Source organism: Mesoplodon bidens, assembly GCF_964165515.1.
Source record: "Mesoplodon bidens genome assembly, chromosome: 3".
Taxonomy (NCBI): domain Eukaryota; kingdom Metazoa; phylum Chordata; class Mammalia; order Artiodactyla; family Ziphiidae; genus Mesoplodon; species Mesoplodon bidens.
The window spans coordinates 36566717-36586523 of NC_138178.1; the positions used below are offsets into that span (position 1 = coordinate 36566717).

At 46.8% G+C, this 19807-nt stretch overlaps 1 protein-coding gene across 5 annotated transcripts in view; it reads right to left on the bottom strand.

Moving 5' to 3' along the window:
• Window positions 1–19126, bottom strand: part of ZNF592 (zinc finger protein 592) — a 57227-nt gene extending 38101 nt beyond the window's left edge. For 2 of the 5 annotated variants that reach the window (XM_081227923.1, XM_081227924.1), the window contains exons 1-2: window positions 4723–4819; window positions 340–423 (exon numbers count right to left, since the gene is read on the bottom strand). The gene's annotated coding sequence lies outside the window, so the exon portion shown is untranslated. Of the gene's footprint in view, window positions 1–339; window positions 424–4722; window positions 4820–19017 lie in introns of those variants that run through there. The other 3 variants (XM_081227930.1, XM_081227927.1, XM_081227928.1) reach the window with 3 other exon arrangements.
• Between the last annotated feature and the right edge of the window lie 681 nt (window positions 19127–19807).

Sequence of the window (19807 nt, forward strand, 5' to 3'; positions counted from 1 at the left end):
TCTATGGCAGCGCTTCCCACAGTAGGCTGGGATCCTGAGTTTTCTCATCAGTCTGTGAGTCTCCCGAAAATTGGGGTCATATCCTTTACCTCTATGTCCAGGGCCTAACACACCTGGTTCCCAATGTTACGGGGGCTGTCACTGCTCCCACCCCTCCCAGAACCTTTCCTTGAAGCCTCTCCAAACCCTGGCTGATACACCTGTCCCTGCCTGCCCTGCCCAAGATGTCCGTCACCCAGAGGCAGCTTTCTCTTCTCCCCGTCTAAGCCCTTCCACCCCAACCAAAAATTCCATTTCCCAAGAACAGAATTGCATTGCAAGCATTCTAACAAGACTCACAGGACGTTAGAGCTGAAGTGGACCTCAGAAATGACCTGGTCCAGTGGCTTCCAAATGCCCGTCTGCAGACTGCTGCTGGACTGACTGCAAAAGAATAACATGGGGAGTGACTTTAAAACACAGAATCCCAGGCTCCACTGTGGAAATTCTGATTCAGTAGGCCTGGGATGGATCCCTGCATTTTTTTTAAAAAGCTTCCCAGTTGATTCCAGGGCACTGGTCTAGTCCAACCTCTTCATTTTATACATGAAGAACTGAGGCTCAGAAAGGGCAAGTTCTTCCATCAAATAATTACCAAATGCCAAGACTTATGCCAGGCACTGAGGACACAAAGGGAAGGCCCAGACCCTGTTTTTGAGTGCCCTCCCCTCCACAACCCACTGAAAACACCTCGCAACCACATACCTGTGAGTGCCACCAAAGGCTCATCAAGGGGACACAGGCTTCCTACAGGCAAGGAAGGGAGAGGGACTTTCTCTGACTGCCCCTGTCAGAAGTCATCTCATCCTCCCTTGTGCTCCCTTTTGTTTGACTTATTTCTCCTCATAATTTTCTACCTTTAATGTAGTACCTTTAAACTACCTTTAATGTAGTTTACCAGTAAAATGTTCTCTCTTCTTCTATTTCATAAGCCCCTCGACAGGCACTCACTGAATCATTAATTAATTGGTATCCCTCGATTCTAGACTTGGATTTCTACTTGGATAGGCATCTCAAATCTAATATGTCCAAAATCTAACTCTTGGAGTTCCTCCTACATTCCTTCTCATTTCAGTAAATGACACCTCAGTCCTTCCAGTTGCTTGGGCCAAACCTTGGCATCTTTGAGTCCTCTCTTTCCCTCATACCCTTCATCCAATCCATAAGCAAATCCCGTCAACTCTACCTTCAAAATGTATCCAAATCCAACCATTTCTCACCACCTCCAACCATCTTCTTTTCTCTCCTGGATTCCCACAAAAGCCTGATGACTGGTCTCCGTGCCTCTCCTCTTTTCCTCTACTACTCACTCGCAACACAGCAGCCAGAGTGCTGCTTTTAAAACATCCACCAGATCATGTTCCTCCTATACTTAAAACCCTTCAACACCGTCCCACCTCACGCAGAGTAAAATCCAGTCTTCACCCCAGCCTACCTGGCCAGGATGATCTAACTGCCCTCTCTCTCCTATACCTCTCTCTGTTGCCAGTCTGCTCCAGACTCCTTACTGCTCCTCAACCAAGCAGGGCATACTCCTGCTCAGAGCCTCTGCATTTACTATCTCCTCTGCTTGGAATGTTCTTCCCCTCAGATCTCTGTGGGCCCACTCCTCACTTCCTTCAGGTCTTTATTCAAACACCACTTTGTCAGGAGCCTTCTATGACCACTGTGTATAAGATACCAATCCCCACCCTCACCATCAATCTCTGTCCCTTTAGTCTGCTTCGTTTTTCTTCACAGCCCTTACAGCATCTGACACATTATATAATTGCTCATTTATTTATTTTCTGTGTGTAAGCTCCACTACGCTTACTAGACGGTAACCCACCATTAGAAAGGGGGAATGATGTGACAGGCTCATCTGTCCAGAACGAAGATTGTTCAAGGATAGTCACAGATTCCTAAGCAAGTTTATTACCAGTCAAGCAGCTGGCAAATTTGCTACATTGTTTGTATTTAGATTTTTAAAAATTTTTATAAATACAGAGACCTTGAGTGGTGATGGGGCCTTGCCAGTGGGAAAGGGTCTATCTGAAGTCACACTTGTCTATGAACGCTGGGCCCCTGCAGGACTAAGTTAAATATATTTTATTGGTGGAAAGTGCCTACTGGCCACTGTCCCCACAATAAGGTCATCTGTCTTGAGGACTGGATCAGTGTGACGCCAGTGGAGGGGGAAGGCTAGCTCTGAGAACCGCAGGGAAGAGGAGAACACAAGGTGGTCTTGAGTCTTAAGACAAGAGGATACAACTCTGGGAATATACCAAAAACTATTGAATTACGCACTTTAAATGGGTAAACTGTATGGCACGTGAATTATATCTCAATAAAGCTGTTAGATTTTTAGAAAAGATAAAAAGGAAGAAAAGAGGATAGAACTGAAAGGAATTGGGATTATAAGACTGTACAACTGACTGGGATGATACAAGTGGAAACTAGGTATAGGCAACAAAGTTTAAGCAGAGCTAAGAACTGAGATAAAAACTGATACTTTGTAACCAGTACCCCCTTTTCCTTTCACTACTTGAAACAGATCTCAGCACTAAGGGACACTGCACTTTGTTAAAAGGGAACAAGACCCAGAGACAGAAAAAAGAGAGACAAGACTCCTCTTGTTCACATGCCATCCTTGAGGAGTTTCCCCCCACTGAACTTTGTAAAAGCATCATCTCTTGGTAGTAGGGATCCCCAAATTTAGGTAGGAAGCCAGTAGCCTCAGACCTGCTGGGAACCAAGCCTCCACTCCCTGAATAAAAGGGCCCCAGAAAAGAAAAAGTGGCCATTCCGCAGATCACTCCTTCCCCAGCTCTGGTACCCCTGTGTTTGGTGGCTCTGGGTGTGCCACCAATCTCATCTACCACAGGCAAACCACAGTCCCAAAGATCCCGAAATTAAAAGGCTGGGGTGGGGGGCAAATGTACTATTAGTATTGGGGTGTCTCTTCAGTTCCCTTAGGTCGCTAAGGAGTTTAGGAGCTGGTGAGTCAAGGGCCTGGTAAAGGATGCCTCTCCCAGGTACTCTACTCTCACTCCCCTTTTCTTTTTCTCACACCTCCACACCTACACCCACACCCACCCACCCCCCCACACACACACGTATACTCTTCTCCTTCCCGTTCCTCTCTCTCCCCCTACTCCTTCCTCCATGGCCCTCTCCACCCCTCCGTCCTTTTCTCTCTTCCCCCCTCTTCTCTCCCTCACAGATGTTCTTCTTTATCCCCTTCTTCCTCTCTCTTCTCTCCTTCCCCTCTCAAAAGAGATCTGGGTGGGCTCTTTCACCATGGCTGCTCAGACCCAAATGCAGCCAGCCTCCTGCAGGAAAGCAGGGCGCCAGCCAAGGCAGCTTTTCACCAACAACCCAGCATGGCAATGGACCCAACATCCAGGTGTCTGCATGTGTGCCCACTGTATATGTCCCTGGTGATCCAAGGGAGTGATAGAAAATAATGTGTTCAAAGGACATCCCTATGTGCCCTTCCACCATCAGAAAAAAATGGAATATTAAAAGTCCTTATCTTTTTAAGATATTATCTGTGAAATGTTCACAGATAAAATGATGTGATATCTGGGATCTGCCTCAAAATAACACAGGGCAGGAGGAAGAGAGCAGGGAGGGCATGTATAAATGAGACAAGATTGGCCATGAAATGATAACTGTTGGAACTGCATGAGGAGTACATGGGAGTTTATCATATTATTTTCTCTACATAAGCACATTTCAGTACACTAGGAACCAGACTCTTGGATAGTGGACTCTATGGGTGCAACTAGCTAACCACCAAGATCACACCCATTAGGATGACTATTATCAAACAAAACAGAAAATAGCAGGTGCTGGTGAGAAGGTGGTGGAGAAACTGGAATCCTTGTGAATCGCTGGTGGGAATGTACCATAGCCACTACGGAAAACAGCATGGCAGTTCCTAAGAAAAATTACACATGGTGGATATAACACTTCCACTTCTAGGTATATACCCAAAAGAATTTAAAGGGGTCTCAAAGAGGTATTTGTACATCTATGTTCATAGCAACATTATTCACAATATCCAAAAGGTGAAAACAACCCAAGTATTCATCAATGGATGAATGGATAAACAAAATGTGACATAAATATAAAAGGGAATATTATTCAGCCTTTAAAAAGGAATGAAGTTCTGATACATGCTAAAACATAGATGAACCTTAAAGGCATTATGCTAAATGAAATAAGCCATATACAAAAGGGCAAATATCGTGTGATTCCACTTATATGAGGTACCTAGAGCAGTCAATTTCATAGAGACAAAAAGTAGAACAGTGGTTACCAGGGGATAAAGGGGAGAAAGGAAAAGGGGTTGTTATATAATGGGTGAAGAGTTTCAGTTTGGGATGATGAAAAGGTTCTAGAGATGGACGGTGGTGATGGTTATGTGAATGTCCTTAATGCCACTGAACAGTACACTTGAAAATAGTTAAAATGGTGTAAATCAACTATACTTCAATAAAAATAATAACAAAAACACTAATAAAAAATTCTTGGATACCCTTAAAATATGGTTAAAATGGTCAATTTTCTTATGTATGTTTTACCACAATTTTTTAAAATAATGATAACTACCAAGGAACATTGAAAAAAAAGAAAAAATCACTTGTGTCCAAACTCTCAGCTCTTCAAGGCCAGCTCAGGTCAGCCTAGACATCATACCTCAGTGAGGTTCTCAAAACAAGGGTGTGGTGAGTATTGCTGGGAGTGTAGAGCTGTGGAGAAAGGAATAACTTCTAACTATAGGCACATGGTCTAGTTTCCAAACACCACCTAAGGAAAGAAGAAAAATAAAATGTTTTTTAATAGGTCTGAAGGCAAATGTAATTAAAGTAAATTAATAATAATAATAATAAAGTGTAGGTCAGACCCCGAGAAGAATCTCCAAACCTAATTCAAAGCGGGCCTCAAATGTAGTCAAAGATAGAACTATCCCCAGTCCCAGATCTTCTCCCTTTCGCCTAGCATAGTGTGCTGGTTCAGAGCCCAGACTCTATGTGGGTTCAAAGCCCAGTTCTACTACTTACTAGCCATGTGACCTTGGCCAGGTTTCTTCACCTCTGTGTCTCAGTTTCCCCGTAAGTAAAATGGGGGTTATAGGGGTTAAATGAGTTAATATTTGTAAAGTTCTTACAACACTGCCTTAAACATAGCAAATACACGTTTGTTAAGTATTCTGCCACCAACCTCAGTGGTCAGCAAGCTTTACCTCATAATTTTTCAGAGTGCCCCTGCAGACCACTGAATCCCTAAACGTCAGGCTGATTGGATGCATGCACAGGGGACAGAGACAGGGGAAGTGAAGGTCGGTTACCCCTCCTCACAGCTCATCCTCCAGTGCTCAGAAGGGCTGAGGAAGCAGAGGATCAAGGAGTGAGCAAGGGGACCAGGGGGCAGGTAGGCTGGGGGAAAGTCACAGGTAGGGGAGAGGCAGGGAAGCGACAAGCACCAAGCAGGGGATGAGAATAAGAGAAGACATGGGGAAAGCTGGCAGACCTTTTTTTTTTTTTTAAATCTAAGTGGTCCTCAATTGTAACTGGACATCAGAATCACCTTGGGAACTTTGGAAACTACTAATGCTTGGCCACAATCTCCCAAGATTCCAATTTTATAGGCCCATGTGGAGAAACTAGTTAACAGTCCATCAGGTGCATGTACCCACAAATGACAGAATAAAAAGTCTCTTTTCTAATTCCGCTCACTCTCACTCTAATTCTGCATTCCCTCGCTTGACTTCATTTCTGTCTTAACTTTGACAGACCAGCATTTAGTTTGGATTCTAAATAGAGATATAGACAATATTAATGGAAAAACTTACAAGGGAATGGAAGGAAACTCATTATTCCAATTCTATAGAAGGGAAATACAGAAAACTTCTTTTCCTTTTCTTATTTGGATCTTCACATTTCAAAACATAAACTAACAAGCAGACACTGTGCTGTCCAGATGAGGATAAAGTCAGAAACCAGGGGATGGGGTAGGGAGTGTCTTAGATCTGATGTCCAAAATAAGTTAGTTCTGAGGTGCTCCAATGAGTGTGCCTGATTATTTATTCCAGGGTAACCTCAGTTCCTGCAGACACTAGATTCTTCAGGGTTATTCAGACCATCTCTGGTGCCCAATAACACAGTTTGGCTGCAGAGAGGGGCTGGCAAACCTGAGAATCAGGCTCCATTGACCCAGGCTGGCTGCTTCTCTCAGGCCACCCTACCACATACACACACGTGGATTTATAGGAACTTTACAGTTTATATAACACTATTGCCACTTCACAGGGAACTCGCCAGAACCAAGACTAATGCTGAGGCTCCTGCTTGCCTCCAACAACCAGACTGCCCTTCCACTCAGGAACTCTGAACCAGGAGGTCTGACTTCACATTTCAGTTTCCCAACATCATTCCAGTTTCCCAACATCCTCATCTTCCCAAGGTGCTACTGTATATGGCACACATTTTCCTTCAACTGGTATTGAGACATTCACTACAATCCTTGCCACAATTATGACACACCTTAGGGTGTTGTAAGATCGAGATTAGAAAACTGTACTAGAACACTGTTCTAGATTAGAGGTTCTTCCAACACCAGAAAGATTAAGAGCCCAAGAGATTCTAGGAAACGATTAAATTTAAGCTGCTAACTCTACAAGCAAGGAAATGAAGGCCCAGAGAGGTGAGGTAATCAAATGAGATAAAGTACATAAACTGAAGAGTTTTTATTACTGTGAAAGATTCCTGTTATTCCTGGCAACGTGACCGGCCCTGCCTTAGCTTCCCAGAGGGCCTGAAGTCTCCCACTCACAGTTACCCATTCAAATCTCTCCATCAATCACCCAGTATAAGGCTTATTAACCCTCAGACTAGTGATTCTAGCCCTGGAAGCACATTAGAAACACCTGGGGAGCAGTGCTAACACCTAACCCCACCCCAGGCCAATTAAATCAGAATCTTTAGGGGTGGGGCCGAGCATTTTTTAGAAAACAACCCAGAGGACTGATGTTGTCTGGGGCTGGGAACCACGGTCTTTAGACCAAAGTATAGTCCAGGGACCACTGGCCTCAAAAATCACCCCAAAATCTTGTTAATGATGCAGACTTCTAAGTCCACCTGCAGACTGACTCAACAGAAATAAAGTGGGTTTCCCTGGTGGCGCGGTGGTAAAGAATCCGCCTGCCAATGCCGGGGACACGGATTTGAGCCCTGGGTCCGGGAAGATCCCGCATGCTGCGGAGCAACTAAGCCCGCGAGCCACAACTACTGAGCCCTCGTGCCACAACTACTGAAGCCTACGTGCCTAGAGCCCGTGCTCTGCAACAAGAGAACCCACGGCAATGAGAAGCACACGTGCCGCAACGAAGAGCAGCCCCTGCCTGCTGCAACTAGAGAAAGCTCATGCGCAGCAACAAAGACCCAATGCAGCAAAAATAAATAAATTAAATAAATTAAAAAAAAAAAAAAAGAAAGTGGGTCTCAAGAATCTGAAGCTGTGACAGTCACCCAGTGGTTAGAGAACAACAGCGCTGGCACTGAGTGAGTCTTAGAAGTCACACCTGTGCTCCAGCTGACCCTGGAGTCCTGGATGCCCCAGTAGCTGGCCTGGGAAAGGTTCCCAGATGATTCAGACTCTGATGCCCACTCTAAGCTAAGAGCCCCTGCAGAAGCCCCACTGCTTCAATCACCAGCAGCTGTGGCAAACCTTTCAAAAAGAGAGCTAGAGGGGCCTCCCTGGTGGCGCAGTGGTTGAGAGTCCGCCTGCGGATGCAGGGGATACGGGTTCGTGCCCCGGTCTGGGAGGATCCCATATGCCGCGGAGCGGCTGGGCCCGTGAGCCATGGCCGCTGGGCCTGCGCGTCCGGAGCCTGTGCTCCACAACGGGAGAGGCCGCGACAGTGAGAGGCCCGCATACCGCAAAAAGAAAAAAAAAAAAAAAAAGAGAGCTAGAGTCCATCGTGGTTCTACACAGCCACCTGGGGCTTCCCATCTCACTCAGAGCTTCGGCTCAGGCCCCCACTAGGATTTCCAAGCCCAGTGGGACCACCCTGGCCTCCTCTCCCATACCTTCCTCCTCCTCACTCCAGTTTTTCTCTCCACCCTGACTGTTCTTCCCTCAGATAAATGCATGGCTCCCTCTCTTACTCCTTCAGAACTCTGTTCAAATGTCCATTATCAGTGAGACTTCCTTATTTAAAGCAGAAAATCTGCCTCCCCACCAAACCTCTCTATCTTCCATCCCAGCTTTGTTGTTTTTCTCTGTAATACTTTTCACCACCTCTCATACTTTATGTTTTACTTGTTTATTATCTATAAGACCTCACACACTGGATTACAAGCTCCATGAAAGTAAGATTTTTGTTTATTTTGTTCCCTGTTATAGTCCCAGTGCCTATAGTGCCTGGCACAGAGCAGGCACTGAAATATTTATTCTAGGAATTAATACATCAGGAACACCAATCTCAAAACATAACTTGTACCAAAAGATAATAAAGAAGCTGATTATACCAAAATCACTTCTCCACTGATCTTATCTTGGCAGAAGCCTTTTTAAAAACAGGCTAGAGGCCTAATGAAACAGAAACCATTTAGAAATAAGTATTTCCCATCAATTAATCCAATCCAAATGGATTTGTGAGTCAAAGACAATTTGTTCTGAGGAATAGATAAAACTATGGAGACAGAAAATGGAGTTGAAAGAAGATAATCGAACAAATGGATTTCAGATACTGTCCTGGTGTATGTGTAGGTTCAGAAGAAAACCTGAGAGCACTTACAGCTACTCTCGGACAGGAAAGTTTCTAGTGGATCAGAAAGGACAGGCTCCCATCCAGGGTTACAGTCGGTGAGATGCAGGCCCAGTGCAGGATACGACGGCCCGCTTCCCACCAGATCCATCAACCTAGTGAACCTGGAGAGGACTCTTCCTCTTTCCCTTGTGCCCGCTTTCCCCACCTGCTTCCAAAACTCATTTGAAACCACGGACAGTACTTTAAGCTCTACCAAGTCGGGAGCACTAGAAGCTTTTGTCAAGGCCACACAGCAGCTGGGGAGAATTCTGCCATTACTAAGTCTCACAGATGTCATCTGTTCTGCTCCATGTCTCCATTCTTGTCCTTGTTACCGCTTTTCTCGCCACCTCTGGTCTCTCTCCACAGTCATCCTATATGTCTAAAACCAATCTTCCCCATCACCATTTTCACGGGTTGTTCACTCTGCTCAAAAACTTACAATAATTTCCTACAGCCAATCACATCAGCTCCAACCCTCGCGCAAGACTTTTGGGAACCTCTGTCGTCTAGGCCTAGACTTTAAATTTCAGCAGCTGCTTCTTCACCCGCCTTGAAGCACCAAATCACTGCCTTCACCTTCAATAGCACCAGTAAGAAATGAGACTGTACAGCCTGGAACAGACTGGACCACATCTCCAACCTCCATTCCTGCCCAAAGCATCCTCACTCTCCACACCATCCATACCCATCCCCCACAACAGCTTCTAGCCACACTGTCCTTTCCCACTCGACTTCCACAACACACACACTACACACATACATGCATGCTCATTCATTCAACTGATAATATTAGTTGAGCACCTCCTAGGTGCCAGGCCTTATCCTAGTCACTACAGATACCACAGTGAATAGAACAGACTAAGTCCCTCCCCATGCAGTGCTGACATTCCACTAGGAGACAAATGGACACAAACAAGCAAATTCATGATATGTCAGGTAGTCATATAGCCTTTCTCAACAGGAGTTCAACTGTCCTATTGTCTCAATAGGAAATCATAAAATGCAACGACTACATTCTCAATTCTGAAGCAAGTGAGAGTGCAAGCCACGTGAATACAGGGGAGAAGAGGTTTTAGGCAGAGGGAAGAGCAAGTAGAAAAGCCCTGAAGCAGGGAAATGCTTGAGGCATTCAAGGAACCCAAACCAGAGCAGAGGCAGTCACAGGAGATGGGGGTGGGAAGCAAATAATGGACGGCCACTGTGAGGACTGACTTTCACTCTTAGATTGAAGGCTATAGGAGGACCTGGGGTAAAGAAGCGACATGCTCTGACTTTCACTGTAAAAGGATTACTCCTCTCTGCCGCCTATCATCAGGTAGTAAAATTATGAGGGACTTATTTTCTTCTTGAATGTTACAAAATTTTCTAAACTGAATATATATATATTTTTTTCTTTTTTACATCTTTACTGGAGTATAATTGCTTTACAATGGTGTGTTAGTTTCTGCTTTATAACAAAGTGAATCAGTTATACATATACATATGTTCCCATATCTCTTCCCTCTTGCGTCTCCCTCCCTCCCACCCTCCCTATCCCACCGCTCTAGGTGGTCACAAAGCACCGAGCTGATCTCCCTGTGCTATTCGGCTGCTTCCCACTAGCTATCTATTTTACATTTGGTACTGTATATATGTCCATGCCACTATCTCGCTTTGTCACATCTTACCCTTCCCCCTCCCTAGTATAGTATGTCTGTGTCTTTATTCCCGTGTTACCCCTAGGTTCTTCATGACATTTTTTTCCCTTAAATTCCATATATATGTGTTAGCATACGGTATTTGTCTTTCTCTTTCTGACTTACTTCACTCTGTATGACAGACTCTAGGTCCATCCCCTCATTACAAATAGCTCAATTTCGTTTCTTTTTATGGCTGAGTAATATTCCATTGTGTATATGTTCTTTTTTTCTTTTAAGGCTGCACCACACGGCTTGTGGGATCTTAGGTCCCCGACCAGGGATCGAACCTGGGCCCTGGCAGTGGAAGCTCGGAGTCCTAACCACTGGACGGCCAGGGAATGCCCAAATTTTTTTTTAATTTTTATTGGAATATAGTTGATTTACAATGTTGCATTAGTTTCAAGTGTACAGCAAAGTGAATGAGTTATACATACACGTATATCCATTCTTTTTTACATTCTTTTCCCATATAGTCCATTACAGAGTACTGAGTAGAGTTCCCTGTGCTATACAGTAGGTCCTTATTAGTTATCTATTTTATATATAATAGTGTGTATATGTCAATCTCAGTCTCCCAGTTTATCCCTCCCCCCCACCCCCTTACCCCCTGGTAGCCATACCATATTTTTTAAATGAAGGAAAAACAATCTTCCTAATCCTTTAAGACTGAGCCCAAATTCCACCTCCACTCAAAGCCCCCTGTACCAGCGTTAGGCCATGCTGTACCCTAGACCCTGGTCATCAGGCCCCAGTGTTAGCAGTACCTGCCTGCAGCAACTAACATTCATGAAAGTTTCTTCTGCTGCCCTCACTTCTCTCCTGTCATGCAAGAACATGTCCCTTCGGACACTCTTGCCCCAAGTGCCTGCCTGGGTCCCAGTATTTCTCTCCATTAACTTAATTAATTCCTGGTAATTAAAGTTACAGTTTAGTGATGAACTGCTAAATGACTGGTGGCGCAGTGGTTAAGAGTCCGCCTGACGATGCGGGGGACATGGGTTCGTGCCCTGGTCCGGGAAGATCCCACATGCCATGGAGCGGCTGGGCCCGTGAGCCATGGCCGCTGAGCCTGCGCATCTGGAGCCTGTGCTCCGCAACGGGAGAGGCCACAACAGTGAGAGGCCCGCGTACCGCAAAAAAATAAAAATAAAAGACTGACCTCTCAAGGGGTGTAAATAATTTTTTTACTCTTTATACAGTTTTTAAAATTCTTTACACAGTTTTTGAAATTTTTATTTATTTATTTGTTTGTTTGTTTGTTTGTTTATTTATTGCTGCACTGAGTCTTCGTTGCTGTGTGTGGGCTTTCTCTAGTTGCGGCGAGTGGGGGCCTGCTCTTTGTTGCAGTGCGCAGGCTTCTCATTGCGGTGGCTTCTCTTGTTGCAGAGCACAGGCTCTAGGCACACGGGCTTCAGTAGTTGTGGCACTCGGGATCAGTATCTGTGGTTCGTGGGCTCTAGAGCACAGGCTCAGTAGTTGTAGTGCACAGGCTTAGTTGCTCCACAGTATGTGGGATCTTCCTGGGCCAGGGCTCGAACCCGTGTCCCCCGCATTGCAGGCGGATTCTTAACCACTGTGCCACCAAGGAAGTCCCAGGTGTAAATATTTTAAAAGGGGACACTAAGTGGAAAGGCAAACGTCTCCAGACTCAGAGGAATGCAGCTATAATGTTGGAACGATAGGCACTGGGGTGCCTAGTTTGTGGGTAGGTGGCTACCTTCTCCTAAAGGGTACAGGTGCTTAGAAAAGCAATGTCAAAGGGAGACAAGTGAAGTAATGAAGGATGAGATTACATCATTGCCACCACCTCTCTCCTCCCAAATGGCCATTCAATCCATTTTGAGTACCAGAGAATGTTCCCCAGAGGTAACCCCAGCCATCTCAGAGGGGTTACTTGTGTGAAAGTAAACACCACCATCAGAAAGAAAAGCCCCCTTAAGACACTACTGGTCTGGAAGCAAATTGTTCTCCAACTGCTTTCGGTGGGGGAAGTCCTTGAGGGCAAAGTTCATCTCACATGATTCTTTTATGCTCCACAGAGCATCCAGCTCTGTGTTGCGCCCAGCGTGGGCCTTTCATAAACAACTGTAGATAATTGATCATTGATGGCCCAGTTGTAAAACGGCCCCAAAGGATTTTTTTTTCAAAGGATTTTAAATACACATAAGCATTCTAACTAAGAACAACAGTAGTATTAATCACACACCTAATATTTTTCAGGGCCTGAAGATTTATAGCCTTAATGACGTCTCAGACAGTGAAGCAGTTTTTACAACCTCAGCCAGTTCAGTTCAGGTCTGGAGAGTCTAACAAGGCAAAGGCAGAGAGCAGCCCTTGTCCACACACACCCGAGCCTCGGCTGGGCCAAGCCCCAGAAGAATCTGAACAGCTGCTTGTTGCCCACCCCTGGACTCCCTTCTCCTCCAAAAATGCCAAAGCTCTGCCTCAGAGGTGCTTTCAGGCCCTGGAATAGCCTTGAGAGGCTTGCAGTTACAATGGTCACCTTGAAGGTCACCTACCTTCAAGACCTCTCTCTCTGGTCTCACTCTGCCCTTGGCTTGCTAAAGAACAACTTTAACTTCAGAACTGAATTGACAGATGGGAGTAGAATGCTGTGAACGGCAGCAAACCAGGGGAATAAAAGTGGAGCCAGAACCCACTCCACTGGCTCACATTCAGCTCCAGCTTGCTAAGGGCAGTGTGGGTAAACGTTCCTATGCCCAATGACTGGATGGATATAAGGATGAAGTAGCTCCCTGCCTCACTCCCAGGATGGACTGAACCTCCAGTAGGAGGGAAATTCCAGGAATGTATGTGAGGTTCATACATAGGAACCCCTCTCTTTAGCATCCCCCATGTCAATGTGTAGGAGACTAAGAGCCCTGTGGTCCGTGGGAGAGGGCCCAGGGCCATGCCCAAAAGAAGTGACTTCTTTAGAAGCATGCCCCCAAAAAACACCCAACAAATGAAGCTAGAAGCCTATTCATTCTGCTCATCAGCTCCTCCCAGATGGGTGCAGCCGTGGCTCCCTGAATTCAGGAACTATACCGATCAGAGTTTCTAGCCTAATTCACCTGCTGGGGAGAGCTGTCTTTACTGCACATCTACCAAAGGCAAGCCTCCTTGCCTACCGAGGAGGGATAGCTAGTTCCAACATCATACCTCTTCTAGAGGGACATATTTCTGGGCAGTTTGAGTTTTTGCTTTAGAGCATTCAATGTTTGCCTCTAAAATTAAAAACAGATTTACCCATTGTTTTTGTAAGAATGACATATAAACTTATAGAAAATTCAAATGACAGGCAAAAATATAAAGAAAAAAGTAAAAACCACTCTAATCCCACCACTCAGAGGTAAGATCTGACATGAACTCTGTTCTGCAGAAGAAGTGAACCTATTCTGAGTTAAACCTAGGGTGTTGCCCTTGCTTTTCTGGATAAGTCTGTGGATTTAGTTTTCAGAAGACCCTTAATGCCGCCCCTGAACTACTCGAAAAAATTTCAGGGGTCTGCAATATTTCTGGAGCTCACAAATGGACATTAACCAAGTCATACAGACTCCCTGCCCCCCACACACACTGACTTGAGGCCAGGAGTTCATCTGTTCAGCAGACATACCCCTTTTCTTCACTCAACATAGCATAAGTCTTTCTATAATCAATCACGTAAATAGACATCATCATCCTTTTCATCTCCTGGAGCGTGTAAATGAGAGGAAGCGGGACACCATTACCTCTTGATACAATACCTTTAGAATCTGAAATGGAGTATTTGGGTAAATGTGACTTTACCCAAAGTCACACAGCAAACAGAGGACACCTGTTCTCTGCTGATGGATTTGAGGAATGACTCTGTGGTGACACCAAACTCAAAAGGTGTTCATTAACTTTTCTTTCAGTCATAAAAAGGATCCAATGTGCCATTTCAACACATACATAAACACTTCCCACTGTCAAATAAAAATGAATGGTTGGTTGAAGTAGCACTTTTATCCCTAAAAACATTTCTCCAAATTAATAAGCTAATGGATATCCCATCCCATACTCCTAAAGCATGAAGGGGGAGAACAATGGACCAGATGCCCACAAATGGAAACATACACAGACTGTGGGTATATGCAACTGCTCCACCTCACAGGCATCAACAGTAGGAACTCTCTCCTATTCAGGATGCTCCTATTTTTGTAGGAAAAGAAAAAGTTAAAACAAACGCATATAAAGATAGTGCTGGAGATAAACGTCTAATAAAAACACTAAATATTAAAACAGTAGCTCTAGGTTATAAGATTTATCAGTTTTATTTCATTTGTATACCTATCTGAATTGCCTAAATTTTCTACATGAATGCTCTTTAGAGTTTTAAAAGAAAAGTAATTAATCCATAACCTAGGTTGGTCTATTTGGATTTTATTTTTTGCTGTAGAAAAATACAGATTCAAAACTCTAGAGGGTCCACCACTCTTCCCAGTTTTGTGGAAGCAGAAGGAAGTGTTAAGACGAAGCTCAAACCTCATGAAGATTGCAATCCAACAGGAAAGCTCACCATGACCACGCTGAGTAGAGGGCAAGAATTATTACCTTCTTTTCTGTCTCCAATGTGTAGGGAAGATGAAAATCCTAAACCAATCTCTCCTTCAAGTGCAACCAAAAGAAACTACCCCTGCCCCACCTCTTCCAAGAGTTCACAGACCTCTGCTCTCCGAACAATTTCCAGTGCATCTGTCCACAACCACCCCTTGGCCACAAAATTACCCACACCACTTGGTATCTGCACACCTTCTCCAGTAATCCCCTTTTCCAATACTTTATCTCTAAAAAAGTTATTCCTCCTTTTCCTTAAGTTTCACAAACACAGGATCCCACCCAAATGGTACAGAATCATTCATTCTATCAATTAATCATTGTTAACTACACTGTATAGAGCTTGAGGAAAGATTATGTTCACAAAAAGGGTTAGTTTTCATGGAGCCTGAGAAAAACAAACGGGAATTGAGGAGCAAGAGTTTGTTAGTCTGTCCCAGCCCTGGCCAGAAGTCAGGGGGTGGGGGTGGGGAGGGCCATGGCCAGAGGAGGGAAACATCTGTCATTCTGCAGTTTCATTTCTCAAGGCTAGTTAATACCCTGAGTTTATGCATCTGTCTCTTCCAAGTTTGGTTAATCAGTCTCCCTGGATCCAATCAGCTCTGCGTGCCCTACAAACTGAATTTCAGGTTTATGAAACTGAGAACAAGATCCTGAAGCACAGAGATCCCACCAAACTAAAGTCACCTCCCAGGATGACATCTCTCTCCAGTCTCTAACAGCAACACCCATCACGTGATACGTATTTGATGCATCCAATAGTCTCTGATATGTCCCTGTGACTTACAGAATTAAATCCAAACTTGACCTGCCTTTCACAAGCCCAACTCAGCTTACCAGCCTCATCCCTGGACAAACCAAGTCTCTCATGGCTCCATGCTTTCACACATGACTCTCTCTTCATAGACTGCCCTTTGCCCAGTCTTGCTTGCCTGCAAAACTTCTGTTCTTCCTCTAAAGCCCAGTTCAGAAGTCACCTCGCCCTAAAGCCTTCCCTGCTTCCCCAGCATTTAGTTCTTACTGCCCTCAACTGTAGTTCTCTAACTACAAAGGCTTTAGAGAATTTGTTAAATACATTGTAGCTCATTCTTTTAATTATCTGACCTCCTCTGGATACCGTGAGCTTCCTGAGGCAAGGAACTCACACTGTATCCATAAGCCCTAGCACCGTGTCAAGACTGAAATAAGAGATCAACCTTGAAGGACTGATCACATGAAACACTGGCATTAAGTTATTTAGAGGAAAAGAGTCTCACAATATTCAAGAATTAAATTGTCTATATACTTAATCTCATCCAAAATGACAAAAGGGCACGGAGGCAACATGGGTGTTTAAAAATTTTAAGTAATAATAGCAGCTAACATTTGTACTAAGTTAATTTGATCAGCACAACAACCCTAGGAGGTAAGATGCATTTTTCTGCATTTAAGCTGAGAAAAGCTTGAGGCTTTTCCAAACAGGAAACTGAGGCACCAGAGGGGTTAAATAACTCAAAATCATTCAGTTAGTAAGTGGCAAAAGCAAGACACAAACTCGGTAGTCTGGCTCCAGAGCCAGTGCGCTCTGGAATCAGGAAGATCTAGGTTTTAATACAGATTATGTTACAAATATGGCTTTGGATAAGTCATCTAACTCCTCCGAGCTTGTATATGTAAAGGGGGCAGGACAACCCCTTTCTCTTAGAGTGCAGGGAGGATTAAGTTAAATATGATAATGTTTGCAAAAGTCTCTAAAATGGATTCTCCCACCTAACAGGCACTCCAGAAATGTTCATCTATTTTCCTTTCCCTTCATAAAAGCTGGGCAAAATAGTCTCTCTGAGAAAAAGGATCCTCCCCCAGACTGCGTGAGGCTTTTCGAAGCAGATCAAGTAGTGTGGCCACTCAACACAGAAAGCCTTGCCTTACCTGTTTATCTCTGTCCATACCAGAGTCCTTTTAAAATGTAAATATCATCGTAAAGGTTCCTAATTACGCCGGGGATACAATCCAAACTAAGGAGGGAAGGCATTCAGTCCCCAAGGCCCCCAGTGATCTGACACACCTCTCTATAAACTTATCTCCCCTGTCCTTTTCCCCCTCCAGCCATACAGGCCTCTTTCACTTCCTCCAACTTGCCAAGCTCTCTGCTGCTCCACACATGGTTAACTCTTCACCCTCCTTCAGGTCTCAGCCTAAATGTCACTTCCTCAAGGGAAGCCTTCCCTGAGCCCCCAACCCAAATCAAGGCCCTTATCTCTTACCACTCTCTTCACCTTTCTTTCCTTGTACTCAGCACAGTTTGAAATGATTAGTTTACCACTTCCTTCAAAGTTTTATTCGAAAGACACCTTCTCAGGAGGCCTTTCCAGACCACTCAAATATAAACTCAGTCCCTACCCAATAACTCATATCCTCCTTCCCTATCTTCTTTTTCTCATTAGCACGTATTAACAGACTATATTTTTATTATATATTTTATTGTCTGGCCCCTTAGAATGAAAGCTCCACAAGGGCAGTTATTTTTGCTTGCTTTCTTCACAACATCTAACAATGGCTGGCACATATTGGTTGACAAATATTTGTTGTTGAATGAAATTTCAAGATTATTTATTATCGGGCCTTCTCACTGGTCTATGAGCTCAAGCTAAAACATGTCTTTCTGGTTTCCCACTGTACTCCCAACACCTAGTCCAGTGCCTAGCACATAATAAGTGCCTAGTAAAATTTTACTAAATGAATCAAAGCCATGACCAGTGGAAAAATTGGAAAATGGTCAAAATATGTGTTAGCACCTTGCTTCCTCTTCTCTTTCACTGTATAATGTACCTGTGAGTTTGAGGAAACAGACCCCTGAAATCCCACCAAGCACCTGCCAGGCATCTATCTGTCCACATCCTGTATCCTCAGCCACACTGTACACACCAACAGATGCACTGTACAGGCCCTCCAGAACACAGAGCTGAAGGCAAGTGGGCCAACCCTAAGCCAAATACCATCTTACCCCCCAAGTCCCATTCTCTGACTGCCAGTCCTATTCTAGGCTAGTCCTGGGTGCCAGACATGCTGCCCTGGGTGGGCCCGTGGATTCATTCCAACCCAGGATTTTTAATGCCACCTCTGGCCTACTCAAAAAAGAAAATAAAAAAGTTAAAAATCCCTGAGCAGCTCGAATAATCCTGGGGTTCTCAGAAGCAGACATACCTAAGGTCGTACGGACCCCTCCCCCTCACATGCGCTGATCCAAGGCCAGGAGGCCATCTGTCCAGCAGACGCTCCCCGTCCTCCCTCGGGTCACATTGAGCCTTTCCCCCCCGAGTTGGCAGGAAGAGCCCCTGTAGAAAGACAATCTCCACCCTGATCAACAGGCCTGGTCACCCCCTGGGCCCCCAACTCTGGAGCAGGAATACCCGTCTGCTCCCGAAAAAACCTCCCCCAGGGTCAGAACTTGGGGGGAGGGACTGAGGGGCGCCAAAAAAGGTCGATCCCCCAAGTGTCTGTCCCGTGACGACGCCAGCTCTTCGGGCGACCGGGACGGTCCGGCTGACAGGGCGCCCCAGCGGGGTAAAGTGGCACCGTTATCCGTCCCTGGGCGGGGGGCCGCGGGCCGACGCCGAGGGCGGCCGCCCGTCCCGCGCCGGGAGGACAGCAGCGTGCCCGCCCGACGGGGTAGCGGCGGGTCGGGGTGGCGGAAGGGGCAGGCTGCCCGTCCGCCGGGGGCGGGGTGGGGTGGCGGCCGGGGCCCGCCAGGCGGCGGTCAGGGGAAGTGGCTGCCGCCTCAGGCGGCGAGCAGGGTCCGCCTGGCTGCAGGGCCGGGCCGCGGTACGGGCGCGGGCTCGGCCTCGTCCCTGGCTCTGCTCAGCCCCAGCTCGGGCTGGGGCGGCCTCGGCGGCGGCCCCGGCCCACAAGCCCCGCCCGGCCCGGCCCGCGCGGGGCGCTTACCTGGCGGCGGCGGCGGCTGCAGGCCCCGGGCTCGGCCGCGCGCGTCCCCAGCGCCGGCTGCGGGAGCCACAACATGGCGACGGCGGTGGCGGGCGGGGCTGCGGCTCCGGGGGCGGAGCGGGGGCGGGAGCCGGCCTGGCGGCGGGACCTGGCTGGGGCCGCGGGCGGGGGTTGGGGGGGGGCAGGCGGAAGGCGACTTGGACCTGGGCACCCGCCCAAGGCGGTGCGGCTGAGGGGCTGCCCCGGCCTGGGCCCGGCTTCTCGCCTCTCGCCTACCGCCTACCGCCTCCCGCCCCAGGCGGGCTGCGCGGCACCGACCCGGCGGTGGAGACAGCGGCGGGCTGGGCTGGGCTGGGCGGGGCGGGGCGGGGCGGGGGCGGGGGCGGTGCCGGGCAGAGCTGGACCCTAGACCTCGCAGACCTAGGCCGAACCCCCGCCCTCGCCTGACCCGTCTGCCCCGCCGAGCACCCGGCGCGATTCCGGCCCGGCGCCCGCTCCCTGCAACCTGGGCCTCTCGTTCTCTGAACGGCCTCCAGGGCAGGGGCCTTCGGTCAGGGCTGAGGTCCCCCACTAGAGGGCCACGATCTGCCTACGCGGCTGTCTCGCCCCAGCGGACAGCGAGCGCCTCTGGAGCCGGCACGGCGTCCTCTTCCCTCAGATCTGGCACCTAGTGGGGCCTAGTAGGCTGTTAAGTGAAAGGTAGCAGAGGTGGCGTGGGCCTGGCACTTAGTAGGTGCGCCAATGTTCGGTCATCGCTGGATCTAGGGACTTGCAAGCAGGCCTGGAGGTG